A 14,689-nucleotide genomic window follows, 5' to 3' on the forward strand; every position below is an offset into this window, starting at 1 on the left:
GGACATATTGTTGCTAAGTCTTTAAAATATTTTAAAATGTTATCAGATACTAACATACATAAAGCAGTCCTTCCATTACCTGTATGCTTTTGAGAAGACTATGCAACGATTAATTTTTGGAATTAAGCGAAAAGGAGATTGCACTACTTATCCTTGTTTTTTTTGTTAAGTGATACTGAAAATAATACTGGCATGGTCTGAGCGACTGGGGACGCTTAGTTGAACAGGGGCGATTAGACAAAAATGGGGCAGCGTACACGTTTAAGTATGTGGGCACAGGAAGGAAAACCCGTTTTTAAGGTAAGTGCCATGATGGGTGATTTTTTTTTTTTTAAGTTGCAGTATTTTCAAAAGGTTGGCCCCAAATCCCGTTACCTTTTACCACCGAAATACGGCACATTACTCTGCATTCCCCCCCGCCCTTTCTTTTCCCCACTCGGGAAGAAAGAGTGGAGGGTTGAGATACCATGAATTCAAGAGTCACCAGCTCCACATAGGTAGGGGGAATAAAAAAGCAAACCTAAAAGAGAAACCCAAGGACTTTGAGCGCGGCTCCTGTGAGGCCTGTTTGCACCGGCCCGGGGAACGCAGGGCGCTGGGGGATGCCGGGGGTCGGCGCTCGCGGCGGGATCGGAACACGCAGGGCCGCGTGCTCCCTTCTCAGAGGAGTCACTCCGGGGGTCCCCCAAGTGCGTCACTGTCCGGACCGTCCGCCGTGGAGTGGACGCCAAGCCGCGGCCAGGAGCGGCTCTCGCGTGCGGGGACCCGGCTACGCCTCGACCCGGGCTCGTCCGTATGTGGTCCCGGGTTCCGGGTCGCCGACAGCCGCAGCCGCAACCGCGGACCGCCGAGCCGGGCCGCAGGTGAGAGGAGACCGCACTCCTGCGGCACTCGGCGCTCTCCAGCCTCCACATGTCGCGGGAGCCGCCCGGCCAGCGCCGGAGCAGCAGCTGTGACTGACGGAGTCACCGCCCCCTCCTCCCCCGCCGCCCCCTCCTGCTCCCGTCCCCGGCCCGACACGTCATGGAAACACAGACGTCAGAGGCCGGCGACCAATCGCAGGCAGCCGCAGGAGGGAAGGAGAGAGCGGGCGGGGCCGGGGGAGCGGTGAGCAGGGAGCGCAGGGAAGGAAGCGAGGGAGGGGCGCGCGGAGGCGCGAGTCGCCCGGCCAGCACTCCGGCCACCCTTTCCCTACCGCGCGCTGCAAATTCTAATCCCCGGGCACGCGCTCGTCGCCGGGGGCGCGCTCACAGGGTCCTCCCCTTAAACGCCCTCGCTGAGGAGCGCCAGTCCCCTTCTGAGCCGGCTTCCTCCGCTCGCGCGCGCGCACCCGCCCGCCTTCAGGCTCCCCGCGGGCCGCGTCACGTGACCGCGCCCAGCCAAGGCGGCAGCGGCGGCCGCGCGAGCATCGGCGGCGGTGGCTGAGGCAGCGGGAGCAGCTGTGCCGCCAGCGTGGAGCGGGAGGCGTGGAGGTGTGAAGGAGAAGGGAGTGCCAGACCGGAACCGGTGAGCGTCGTCCTCCCCCTGCCCGCCGCGGCGCTCCCGCGGGTCACCCGGTGCCCACGGGCCCCTGCCTGGAGCTGGCCGCAGCCCCTCGTGGTCGGGTGTCCGCTTTGCGGTGTTCCTGGACTACGCCCCGAGTTGGCCGGGCTGCGGTGCTCCGGGCCGGGAGCTGCACCCCGCTGCCGCTGCGGACGGCGCGTGAGGCCGGCGGAGCTGCTCGTGCGGAGCGCGGCGCGCCCTGTGTGCGGCTTTGCGGAGCGGAGGAGGCGGGTCCTGCGGGGACGCGAGCGGCCACTTGGCGGCTGCCGGGCTCGGGGCGGGGGCCGGCTGGGCGCCGCCTCCTCCGCCGCCGCCTCCTCGCGGTGCAGCGTGAGTAGGGAGCCCCGGCTGCTGGACGCCGAGTCTCGGGCTCCGCGGCGCCTCCTCCCCGAGGTGCAGCCGCAGTTCCGCGTGGCGCCCCGGTCTCCCGGCGAGCCGTCTGCGGGCGCGCAGGACCTAGCCCCAAGTGGGCGCTTCCCGCAGCCGGTGGCTGACACCCCGACCCTCCTGCTAGCCTCGCTTTCCTCCCCTCGGAAAATGGTTCCCGCCGCGGGCGAGGTGAGGGGCGGCGGGGGCGGCCACCTGCGGGGGAGGCGCGCCAGGGGTCGCGGCCGCGGGTGGGTGGCTGGGTCCGAGCGAATTTGGCCGGCGGCGCGGGGCCTCGCTCCCAGCTTGGGTGGTGTGGGAGATCGGCAAGGTGAGGCGCTTCCCCGCGGAGCCTCAGCGCCGGGTCCAGCCTGAAGTGGCCAACCCGGCCCGAGGGACGGGACTCCTAGTGGCTTCTCGTCTACACCCGAGGCTCTCCACTTCCCGGGAAGCCGCCACAGCCCATCCCGCCACCGGCCGCCCCCGCCCCGGCGTGTGGTGACCTTGAGGGCAGCGGTGCCCGACACTCCCTCCCGGTGGAGGGTTCACCCCTTTAATCCCTGGCTTGGGCCCCCGACAGGAGCTGCGGGCGCAGAGTGTGAGCTCCTCGTTGGCCCCCGGCGGGGGTGGATGGATGGATGCGTGTCAGGACGGTGACTCCCCGGGAGTTGGAGAGCCGCCTGCCACCTCGCCTTCTCCGCTGGTCTTCCGTCTGGCCCCCTATGTTCGCGGTGGCTTCCGATTCATGTTTATGCACTTAGTTTAAAAGAAAAAGAAATATCTGCGCCGTCCTGCCCTCCCCTCCCCGGGATGGGTCAGGGAGGAGGAGGAGGAGGAGGATGGCATTCCAGGGGCGAGAGTGGGGCGGGGAGGGGGTTCTTCCCTTCATTCCATCCTGTGGGAGAATCTCGTGTCCTAGCCTAGTTAGCGACCCCGGGGTCTGTGTCTCAGTCCCAGGCCAGGCTGGGCTCTGTGCGCATCGTATTCACCAGTTTTCTGGAGAACTCGTAGCTTTGGGAGTGCTTTCGCTGTTACCATGGGTGGTAGGTGATCAAAGGAGAGCTGGGGCCGGTTTGGGTGGGCAGAGGGGTCTGCAGAACCTCCGAGGGCCGGACCCTCCGCGGCAGGCTGGATTTTTTTTTTTTTAACCCTTTCCAGGGTTTAGAGCACTGAGGCCAGCCACCTTTGGCAGCTATGCATGCTGCTTTTCTGGGTTTATTAATAATCTAATGGCTCTTGTTGGTATAGATTGCTGTTTCTGATAAATTAGTAATATAGATTTTGTTTTTCATACGTGCGTAAGTATATGCATATCTGGACTGACTGTCTGCCTTTCAACATGGAAGGCTTTGTTGTATTTAACCTCCACCACCTGAGGACAGTCTTTAAGGTTCTTGCTCAGCGTGGGTGTATTTTATAATAAGAAGTACTTACTTGTAAGGGCCTGGTTTGTGTGAAGCGCTTGTTGGGCATCGCTTTGGATGGTGACCTGTGTGAGTGAATGGGAGAGCCTTCACTTGCCCTGCTACTAGCCTTCCCAAGGGAGGCTCCCTGTCCTTGTGTACGGCAGGGACCGATTGGGGGAATTAAAGAGGGATTGCAAGGAGAACCTGCTTTTTGTATTTGAGGGTTTCATTTGGGCTCCTTCCTCCCCCCTTTTTGCTTTTGCCTCCTGGTGAGTTCAAATTTGAAGTAAATAGAAATATTTTTTTCTTATCTGGAGCTTTTGAATGCTAGTTTATCAAATGAGCCTTTTAAACCATGTTTCCAGGGGGCTGTTTTAGTTTCTACCTTGCCTTGGATAAGACAGTTAAATTGCTGTAATTAAGGGTGGATCTCTGTCCTGATTTTGGCTTGGGTGTAACTGCAAAGATCTTTGAAAAGTAACTGTTATTTCCTACCATATAGTCTGCAAAAGTGAGTCACATTCGGGTGAGTTGAGGACAGAGCGCCACCTTTGATTTAAAATTTTGTGATTTTTTTTTAAATGGCAAATATTAAGATGATGCCTTTCTGATTTTTATCACAGCTGTCATTACTGCCCGTTTAGACATGCAAGAGGAATTGTCCTCATTTCTGTCTTTAAAATTTCTAGTTCTTGGGAGGAATTTCAGCAACTTTGGGAAACTGGTTTGTTTTCAGTTGAAGTTTGAGACCTTATGTAGGTAGCATCCTGAGATGAGGTGAGAAACTCGTTTTGATTCATATTTATAATATAAAAGGATATGGATGGTTTAGATCTACCGAGGGAAAGTAGAGGTGGTAATAACTGCATTGCTTACAGATTCTTAAAACTAGCTATTCCACCATGTACCAGTACCTACCAGCAAGGTACTGCTTTAAATAATTGTTTTTTAAGCTGCTGAGCTATTAACAGGTTCTAAAGTAACTACACCGAAATCAGTAACATTATTCTTGCTTGAGTACAGTATAATAATTCTTTGTCATTTGTTTTCCATTCACCTGCCTTTCATGGATTCACTGAGGGTTTATAATTACTTGCTTTAAGATAATACAAACCAGTACTTTTAGCGGGAGTACTTATCTTCAAAGTTTGATGAAGACCATGTTGGAAAAAGTGGTTTCTATGTATGGCTCCTCTGATGCATCTCATATAAAAATAAGTGTAATTTTTCCGGCTCAGGAAAAAAGAATCTGGCAGCTTAGCTGATGAGCTTCCTCTGCCTTCTTTCTCAAATCTAGAATTCAAGGTACACTTAGGCAAAGGTTTTTTTTTTTTTTTTTTTTTTTTTTACTATTGTACATGCAACCTGAGAGGAAAAGATGTAGCTTTTAAATAATGGATTAATTAACATGGATATTAGCTAATACAGGTTTTAATTACAAACCACAAGGTATTGTTGCTGTTTTGTCTGCATTTAAATTTTAATTCAACATTTGTTATTTCTTCTGACTGACTTTAAAGCATTAGATGTTGAGCTGTAGCAAAATATTAAGTTAAAAAAAATCCGCTTGAGATGAAAGATTATTTATGCCTTGGTGCTATAAGGCCTCCTTAAAGCCATGGAATATAGCCCTAGCTTAAAGGACATTATTTAAGGCTCTGAAGTCGATGCATACAGAGTAATTAATACATTGTTAAATATACTCTGATAGAATCCTTTATTTGGGGATTCAGTTGACTAATTTCCTTTGGCAAACATGTTAACTTCATTTTGGATGAAACACTCTCTTATGTGAACTGAGTTTTAAAAAGATTGGTCACTTGTAAAACTTTTATAATATTGAACAAAATAGAAGAACATCTGAAAATTTTTCTTTACATTTTATACCTATACAGCTAAAGCTGATGTTTTCCCCTCTTAGGGAACTTCATAATTGGTGTGAAAAAGCAGTAGAAAGAAAAAGGATCAAGAAGGAGAAGCTTCATGGTTTGCCCCTTGAGTAAGGCTATTTACTTGATCACTTGGAAGAGAAAATTATTTTCTGCTGTCTTTATAGAAGGGTACTATTAATAGCCTATTGGGGAATTTTCAGAATCAAAGGTAACATTATAAGGAAGATGATATACAGGGAATAAATTTTCAAAAAGAAGTAACAGGTTTTTTAGCTTTTAGAAATGTTATGTATATCACACCACATATACTATTGTCTTATTAAAATTTTTTATTTAGAAATTGTTGGACATACATGAAAGTAGAGGTGACAAATTTTTAATTAAATTGAATGTTTCACATTTGTAACATAGGAGATGGTCAGTACTTTCCAGTATTTAATTGAAATTGAAAAATCTACATGGTTTTCATTGTTTGTATGGCATGTGTATTTTGATTTTTCTGATCTATTTTACAGCAGATAACCTCATAGGAGTGTCTTAAATTTTGTTCTTATAATAATGCTTTATAATAGTGATTTATGAATGATTCACAGCTTTTCAGAATGCTTTTTACCTACCGTGTCATTTAACCCTCGTAGTAAATAATCCTTCGAAATGAGTTACATAGACAGTTATACCTTTTTTATTTTTTCCTGGTAGGTAAAATGATTTCTCTAGGTCCATTGTCACATAGCTACAGCCTCATTAGCTAGACCTGGACTCTAGATTATCTAGAGGTGTCCTACAAGCTGTCCTCAGTGCTCGTCTCACTATACATGTTTATATAAATTTATGAAAATTATGTAAGTATGTAGAAATCAGCTTCTGATTCAGTGTAAATTTAATAGTGTAATAAAAAGAGAATTTGGGTTTCGTTTTATAATTTAATTATTGCTCATGTTTGGTGTAATATAAACAGTTCATACCCTGATTTGTGTAACAGCTGAATGACTACAAACATATTTGAAAGACTCTATTTTAATAGAATTTTTAAAAGAAATCTTGTTTTCGCCGGGCATGGTGGCGCACGCCTTTAATTCCAGCACTTGGGAGGCAGAGGCAGGCGGATCTCTGTGAGTTCAAGGACAGCTGGGGCTACAGGGAGACCCTGTCTCAAAAAGACCGGAAAAAAAAAAAGAAAGAACTCAATCTTGTTTTCAAAGACCTATTGGTCTTTGCATTAAATTAAAAATAAAATGTGCTATGTATGCTAAAGGTTTTTTCTTTCAATTTCTACTGTAACATATGCATTTACTTTTCTGCCATGTGCATGTTATCTAAAATTTTCTTAGCATTACTTTGTTATGCAGTGAAATTTAAAAAGTCCCAAATAAGGAGATTTTAGCTCATGAAATCTACAACTTAGATTCAGATCTCACAAAGAATGTAGTGGTTCTCTGGTTTTAGAGCATAGGAGAATCACCTAGGGCAGTGAGTTAATGAAAGTGCAGCTTCCTTGGCATTGCCCTGCCATTCTGCTGGCACAGATTTGGGGTTGGGCCTACCAGTCTTCATTTTGAGAAAGAATGATGTGGAATTTATAAGTTGAAACTGTATGTTGTAAAAATGCCTTTGTAACTCAGAAGGAAATCATTGATTTATTTTGAACATAATAAATAATAGAATTTGTGCTTTTCAATAGTTTTGACTGCTATAGCAGAGGTTAACACCCCTGACCCCGGGTAGTTTTTGTGCCATTTGTTAAAACTGATAGCTGGAACTGGAACATATTTCTCTTATCTGTGCACAGTCTTCTTTCAGAAGATTTATCTGTGGTTACTTATTAAGCACGGTAATCTCTTAGAGAATGTTCTTTTTTATTTCCATGTCTTAACATTTACTTTTTTTTTCCCCCTAAAAGTAATGTGTTGTGTCATTATAGTTCTGTATACTTAAGGCTTCAGTCTAGCTTTTGTTTTTTGTGAGGGAAAGTCCTTCAGATTAAGCAGGCATAAATTGCTAGATAAATAGTCACTCTTTAAATTTTCATTTAGCAAACAGCTACTTCAAAAGCAGCGTGTTGGTGTTGAATGTTCTTGCAAGAAAATTTTGCCATCTGTGCACTGAAATAAAAGTGCTGTTTCACTTGCATGTTAATAATTTGCGTAGTTAGGTAATCTTCTGTAAGGTCCATTTATATGTACTATTATATATACTACATGTGAACTAACCGCCTTTAATAATTTTCTTAACAGCAACCTTAAAATACAGTTGTTTCATGTATATTAATATCATAAATAGCCCATATGTCTATTTAAAATATATTTAAAATGAAATTAGTTTGAAAACGGGTTCATCTCAAGACTGTACTGAAGCTGTTTTTATTTTGAAAAATTAAGCTCGTTAAGCCTTAAGGAATAGTTAGGAATGATGGGTTATAATTTACTTGTGATTACAGAAATCTAAATTAGTATTTTTGTCAGAGAGTGGGTATGCTTCTCCCTATAGCCTCATAAAGCCATTTTCTATTAGTTTTCCCATGACAGTGTCAGCTAAATAATATGTAGTGTTTTAAGTTACTTCTTTGGTAGGAACATTATTTGATAATTTTAGATATAGTAGCTTCTAACATTGTGATTTCTAAAAGTCTGTGATTCTGCTTTTGTATTACTGTCACCTGGGCCTCTAGGAGGAAGGAGAGTAGTTTTGAATCGACCAATGCTTGCTTACTCTGTGAAATCTGAGATTATATTCTCTAACTGCAAACTGGTATGACTACTGTACAGACCAAATTTAAGAATAAAGTTTATTTTCAGAAAAGTACATCTTAGAAAGAACTTGACAATTTCACTTAAAAAGGTGCTTTTAAAATAATTTTATTGTTAGCAACATGGATCTGTTAATTTTATTAGGCTAGAGAGTTCCCTACCCAGGAGGATTTGTAAAAACTGTTCCCTCAAAATCCTCTGTTCTTCTGTAATCTACTTTTCATATTTGTGCTAGAGTTTTCTGTTGCTGTTTTTAAATACCTTACTTGCTGTCATTTCTTAACTAAAACATTTAGCAGTTCTTTTTTTTTTTTTTTGTCATAAAGATACAGCTTGACTCTAAAGGACTGATATGAAAAGTAAGTAACAGTGTTTTCTAAAGTATGTTTTAAAACACTGGTTCTAAGAAATATTAATGGTTTTGATGGGAAAAGAGGACAGAACTAAAATCCAAGATGTGCTGGTTTATGCCATTTTTCTCTTTGGGACTTCTTCAGTTCTTTAATATGAGAATAAGGATGGAATCTCTCCAAATAGGTTCACTGTTTATCCTTTCTTGTTCTGACCTTAGTGAACCTTTTATGTTAACCATAATGTGCTCCCTAACCAGGGTTACTACTTTGTACACCTCCGGGAGGTGCTAGTCACATATAACACAAAATGAGTTGTGTTTTCCAGAGTTGAGTGTTGCTGTCTTTGCAGCCCTGTTGATTGCCCCCTGGCTGTTTCTCTGTTCCCTTGCTATGACTTCATGTATGTTTTTGCTCTTACTTGGTAAGACTGCCCCCTGGTCTAACCAAATATACCTACATTTCAGAGTTCAGCATTTTCCCACCCTTTCTGATTGTCCCTTATTACTTTCCCTATCTGAATTCCTCTGTGTTTCTATTCCAAGTTGTACACTTCTTATCTATATATCCCCTTTCTTTAACAGTTTCATTTGGAGAGAATATAGAGAAGATGAAAACATGGGTTCTTGAAGATGTAGACTTTTAGCCAATGAATGTTCAATCTGTTTTTTTGGCATATCGATTGATTTAGAAGTTAGACATTGTGTAACTTTTGTTAAGGTAAAACAGAGAGCTTAGGTTAATTGGGGGAGAATTTCTAAAGCCTCTGTGACTTTTTTTTATCTTGCCCTGATAGCTTGACAGGACAGTCTGTTTTACTTGTGGAGAATGACGACCTTTCCTAGGACAGTAGCCTTTAGCGTCCATATGGGAACTAGCTTTCCATTTGTAAAATTCATTATGGTATATTTGTCCCTGTTACTCTTGATTCTGAAAAGTCTGAAAAGTCATTTGTGTGTGTGTGTGTGTGTGTGTGTGTGTGTGTGTGTGTGTGTGTGTGTGTACATGCCAAGGCACATGTGTATGCCCTGAAATTCACTGTGTAGACCAGGCTGGCCTCAGACTCACAGAGATCCACCTGCCTCTGCCTCCCAAGTGCTGGGATTAAAGGCATGAGCCATCACGTCTGGCAAGATTTATATTTTTAAGCAACTTAATTTCATTTTTTGGCATGGGCCATCCTGCCTTTCATCTAGAATTATGTTGGTTCTCTAATCCATTGGTATGTTACATGATATAAAAATGCCATAATTTGAGGCATATATTATGGCTTATAATTTTAATTTTGATATTCTTGTTTCTGTTTCTTGATAGGATTGCTCTTGGAGCAGTAATCTGTTACAGGTTCTATTTTGGAGAGGGTTCTCTTTTTTTTTGAACTGCGTGTGAGCTGTTTGTAACCTGGTGCACAGTCACTTTAGGTATCAGGAAGAAATGTAGGTACATGGTCTGTTAAAAGTTTAAAAGTGCAGTAATGTTATTCTTCCACCTGCCTTAAGGCCAAAAAACACACCATCTATCATTTTTATTGAATGCTCATTTGGTATACACAGTAATAGTTTCATAGATAATTAATGATACATGTAAATTTAGATTGTAAATTGTCACATTGAAAATGCTTAAAAACATTTCTCTAGAAATTACCCATTTTCCAGTAATTAGAACAGGTGAAATTGTATAGGGGCACTGCTACTGAGTGTTCATCCAACTGTTGTAAATTTTATACATGTTATAAAATGCTAATGGTTATTTCATTTGTTTTAAATATTTATCTTTAATTTTTTTATTTTTTGACATTGTCTCATATATATATATTTTATATATTATACTCTGCTAGCCCATTCTTTTCTTCTTAACTAGTTCCCCAGTGATTACACTGATTAAAGAAAGCCTCTAGGCTGGGTGTGGTAGTGCGTGCCTTTAATCCCCACACTTGGGAGGCAGAGGCAGGCAGATCTCTGTGAGATCCAGATCAGCCTGATCTCCAGTATTGAGTTCCAGGCCAGCTGTGGCTACAGGGAGGGAGACCTTGTCTCAAAAACAGAAAAAAAAAGAAAACCTCCAGGAACCATTAACAGTATAACAGTCATAAGCTCTTCAGTAAGGGATAGGGCCTCATGGGCAGCTCCTCTGTCCTTGGCAGAATGATTAAGGGACCAGTCTTGTACAGCAGCTTGTGTTCATGATTGCAATGGCCATGTCGTATCTGGATAGCAGCCTGTGTGTCATTCCTTCCCACCTTTCAGTTTACAGGAGTCTGCATTAACCACCACACTCTGCAAAAAGGACCTTCTCTGTCCTAGGCCAAGAGCCATACTAGTTCATGGGTATAAACATAAATATTAAGAAGACAGTTTGACAGCATGTCCATTTAGGGAAGCAATGGTAGTATGTTTCTCTTTTGGGCCCATGACCTCCCTGGTCATAAGCATTTGACCAGGTTTATAGTACCAGGTATTCCTTTATGTGGAGTACAATCACAAACTGGGTGGTTATCTCCAAAACAGTAGTGCCATTATAGCACCAGTGCCATATCTTGTCTCTTGGCTCAGTATTGTGCTCACACAGTCTGTAGCTAAGTGAGACCACTAATGAGTTTTCTTCCCAGCGTATAGATGTAATTTTTATGTTATCATAAGAGGAATATTAGGACTTCGTCTGCTTTAACATTGCAGTTACAGTCATAATAAAACTGTTGGTCAAAAGGGAAGCCCAGGAATGATTTTGTTGATGGAAAGAAAAAGAAATCTGAAGGCAGAGATCAATAGTAGCAGCAGACATGAAATAGGTTAGAGCAATAAGTCTTGATCTTTTCGTACCAGAATATACATGGGTAATACCAACATATGCATCGTATTGCCTGCTGATACATACAATCGTGTGAGATGGCCTGTTCCTTTGCTATAATTCTCTCCTTTTCTTCTCAGTTCATGCTTAGAGTCAACTGAGTGATGCCGTGACTGCTTTTGTTTGTTTAAGAAGTGACTCATGAATATCAGGTACTTTATGCATTCAGAAAAATTAAAACCATGATGGAGATGTACTGAATGAAAGAATGCCAGTGCATGCAGAAAGGGGTCCAAACAAGGATGGCCAGTCAGTAAAAAGGAAAGATGATGGCCAAGCTGGGGAAAGGGAGCACTTCAGCATCAGACTCTAGGTCAAATATTAGAAACACAAGATCAGTCAGTCCCCTCTATACAAAGTGGTTTAGGGTTACATTTAAGTTATGTTGCCCTTGAGTTTAAACATCAGTGTTTTTATATATGTAAAACACTGGAACCTATCATATTTCTCTTGACATGCTGGTCCTTTTGTTGAAGCGTTTTGTCAAAAATGCCCACCTTTCCCAGAGTGCATTTTTACGATATTCCTGAGTGTAACTAGACCTAAAACTTTCACTTTCAGTTTTCACTGTATGGTATTTCATGGACTCTGTAGATTTAAGTCCAGTCCTATCTTTTAAAACCCTAGTTACTTGGAGTAAATGAAACACTTAGGTTTCTTTGTTATGTTCCCCAAAAGTACAATGTAAAACTGCAAGTGTTTGGCTTCTCTGTTTGGCTTTCAAAAACTTTCATATAAATATAGCCAATCCTCCCCCCTCCCATTTTTCCAAGCTCTAATTTTTAAAATTTTATTAGGTTTATCTTCTAACTTTATCATTTGATTTTTCAATTGTGATAGGCTCTATTTGGTTCCTGAAGATAAATATACTTATTGAAAACCTGGGCTGTCTAAGCTTTCCAGTTGAAGAAGTGCTTATGACTGGCATTAACTGCTCTCTGTCAAGTACTAAAATGAGAATAAGGGAATTCCTTAAAAAGTCATAAATCCCAAGGAAGAAAAGAAATCCACATCAAATTGTTGGAAAGAGCAGGCTTACCCTTAGTACACTCAAAAAGCTGAATTCTAAACCAGTAATGGAACAACCCCATAGCTGCTCAGTTCACATTACTGAATTCCCCACAGGCATAGGGACTGAGAAAATGAGGTACCTTTGATGAAGAAGTAACAGTGAGAATTGATTGAAAATAGAAGACTCTTGACACCTAGATACCTTTCCCATTCTGCTTGTCTCTGTGACCACCTTTCCTATTACAGACGACTAAAGCCTGTTTTCTGGAGTCATCTGAACACTGAGGCACACAGTTGAAAACCAAGATAATCACACTCCTGAGTGACTTTTACTAATCCCAGCCTCCTCTTACTTAGCTGTTAGTGCTCTGGCCAGAATAGAAGAATCAGGGAAAGATCTGAAGATTCATATTCATATTCTTTCTCTTCAAACAAAGGAGTCTTTGTTAGATCACCCTACAGTGAAATTTGTAGTTGAAAAGCTGCATATTGGCGTCCAGAACTTTCTTTCTTTTTTTTTTTTTTTTTTTTTTTGGTCTTTTCGAGACAGGGTCTCCCTGTAGCCCCAGCTAGCCTGGTACTATATAGACCAGGCTGGCCTTAAACTCACAGAGATTCGCCTGCCTGCCTCTGCCTCCCAAGAGCTGGGATTAAAGACATATGACACCACGTCCCACTTGGCATCCAGAACTTTGATTTAGCTTTTTGCCTTACATTTTTTCCTTATAATGTAAATTTTTTCTTAAAGTATAATACCACACAGTCAACGCCATGTTTAAAGTGTCACTCTTGAGTTTTCCATATGTGAATATAGCAGTGAAATCACCACCATAAAAATCTCCTCATGCATCTTTATACTGCCACCCTCCCCACCACCACCGCTGCTTTCCTTAGGTAACCACTGATCTTTCTGTCACTATAGATTAATTTGAAATTTCTAGAATTTTTATGTATGTGGATTCATACAATATGCAGTCTGGCTTTCACTTAATCTAATTATTTTGAAGTTCATCTGTGTTACATCTATAGTTTTTTTTCTTGTTATTTATTGTTAAGGACTTTACTATATAGCTATGGTACAATCTGTTTATCCTTCACCTATCAATGGGCATTTCAGTTCCAGTGTAGTATATTATTGAGTTGTACTAGCTTTATGTATTTTAGATCAAAGGGCTATGGGACTCTGTGTGCTAGGAGTTGGAGGAACAGTGGTGGTAAAGGGTATATATGGAACTCAAACTGGTAGAGCAAGCAGGTGCATACTGTCAGCATTATTTGTAAAGATGAAGACAGGTACTATGTTAATCACCTTGCCATCACTGTCAGAAAAATACCCCAAACAAATCAATGTAAAGGAAGAGAAACTTATTTTGCTTCATGATTTGAGTCTGTGGCTGCCTGGTCCCATGGCTTTGGGCCTGTGGTAACGCAGTGTATCCTGGCAGAAGCATGTGGTAGAGGCCCTAATCATTTCATGACAGATGGTGCAGGCTCCAGTACTCCCTTCCAGGGTAGACTACCTCCCTGTAGGTCTACTATCTCAAAACGTCACAGAGTGGTAACCAAGCTTTATCATGTAATCCTTTGAGGGATGGGGTATTTAAGATCTGAAAGTGTAATCAGCACTGAAATGACTAGCTAATGGATTTGAAAGCATAGTTCATTGTTGCCTTGAGTGGAAAATGATGTAGGACAACTGTGATGTTTTAAAAGTAAAAAGAATTTTATGGATCTTTTTCTCTAAACTTTATGCATGCATATATTTGTAAAAATTAAAAATGAATTTAAATATGTGATGACCCATATATGTCACCTGTTAAGTTTCTGTGTCTGCAGTCTGGGGCACCTTAGATGCACAAATCAGTGTAACTTTGGATAAAACAATGCACTTTTACAAAACGTAAAGGGGTAATGCTGACTTGACTGTTTCTTTTGCAAAGGTATTCCGTGGACACTTAGTTTTCTTTCCTTCCTTGATTTCTCCTTCAAGTCCATCCCTACTATCCAAGTTCAAATTCCTAACTCCTTTATTATGAGGAACAATTTGCTGCCATACTGTCTCACTAATGTCTTAGAGCTGGTCTATTATTCATGGCACCTAAGTAACTCTAGTTACTTTGAGCAGATAAAGGGAATTTAGAGTTATTGAATAAGATGAATATCTGTGTAGCATTCTCTACTTTCCATATACTTTAAACAGACATTTAAGTGAATGGGCTGTGTGGAATTTTGGGGCAGGATAGACTCCACAAAAATGACGAAAAGAATTATTAATTTTTTTCAGAGTTTATCCTCAGGGCTGAGGAGTGGGCAAAGCACTTATCATGCAAGTGTGAGGACCAGATTTGAGATCTCTCTTCACCCACATAAATGCCAGGTGAGCATGAGTGCACCTCTAACCCCAGCACTTGGGAGGTGGAGACAGGAGATCCCAGGAGCAAATTGGCTAGCTAGAGAAGCTGGATCAGTGAGCTCTGGGTTGATTGAGAGAGAGAGAGAGAGAGAGAGAGAGAGAGAGAGAGAGAGAG

The 14,689-nt window shown here is 42.7% G+C and overlaps 1 protein-coding gene across 5 annotated transcripts in view; it reads left to right on the top strand.

Moving 5' to 3' along the window:
* Positions 1-1,378: 1,378 nt before the first annotated feature.
* Atp2b1 (ATPase plasma membrane Ca2+ transporting 1) overlaps positions 1,379-14,689 on the top strand; it is a 116,410-nt gene continuing 103,099 nt past the window's right edge. For 3 of the 5 annotated variants that reach the window (XM_029559130.1, XM_029559112.1, XM_029559129.1), the window contains exon 1: positions 1,379-1,506. The gene's annotated coding sequence lies outside the window, so the exon portion shown is untranslated. Of the gene's footprint in view, positions 1,507-1,968; positions 2,101-5,235; positions 5,314-14,689 lie in introns of those variants that run through there. The other 2 variants (XM_029559125.1, XM_008823989.3) reach the window with 2 other exon arrangements.

Source organism: Nannospalax galili, unplaced genomic scaffold (genome assembly GCF_000622305.1).
Source record: "Nannospalax galili isolate Female #2095 unplaced genomic scaffold, S.galili_v1.0 scaffold191, whole genome shotgun sequence".
Lineage (NCBI taxonomy): Eukaryota > Metazoa > Chordata > Mammalia > Rodentia > Spalacidae > Nannospalax > Nannospalax galili.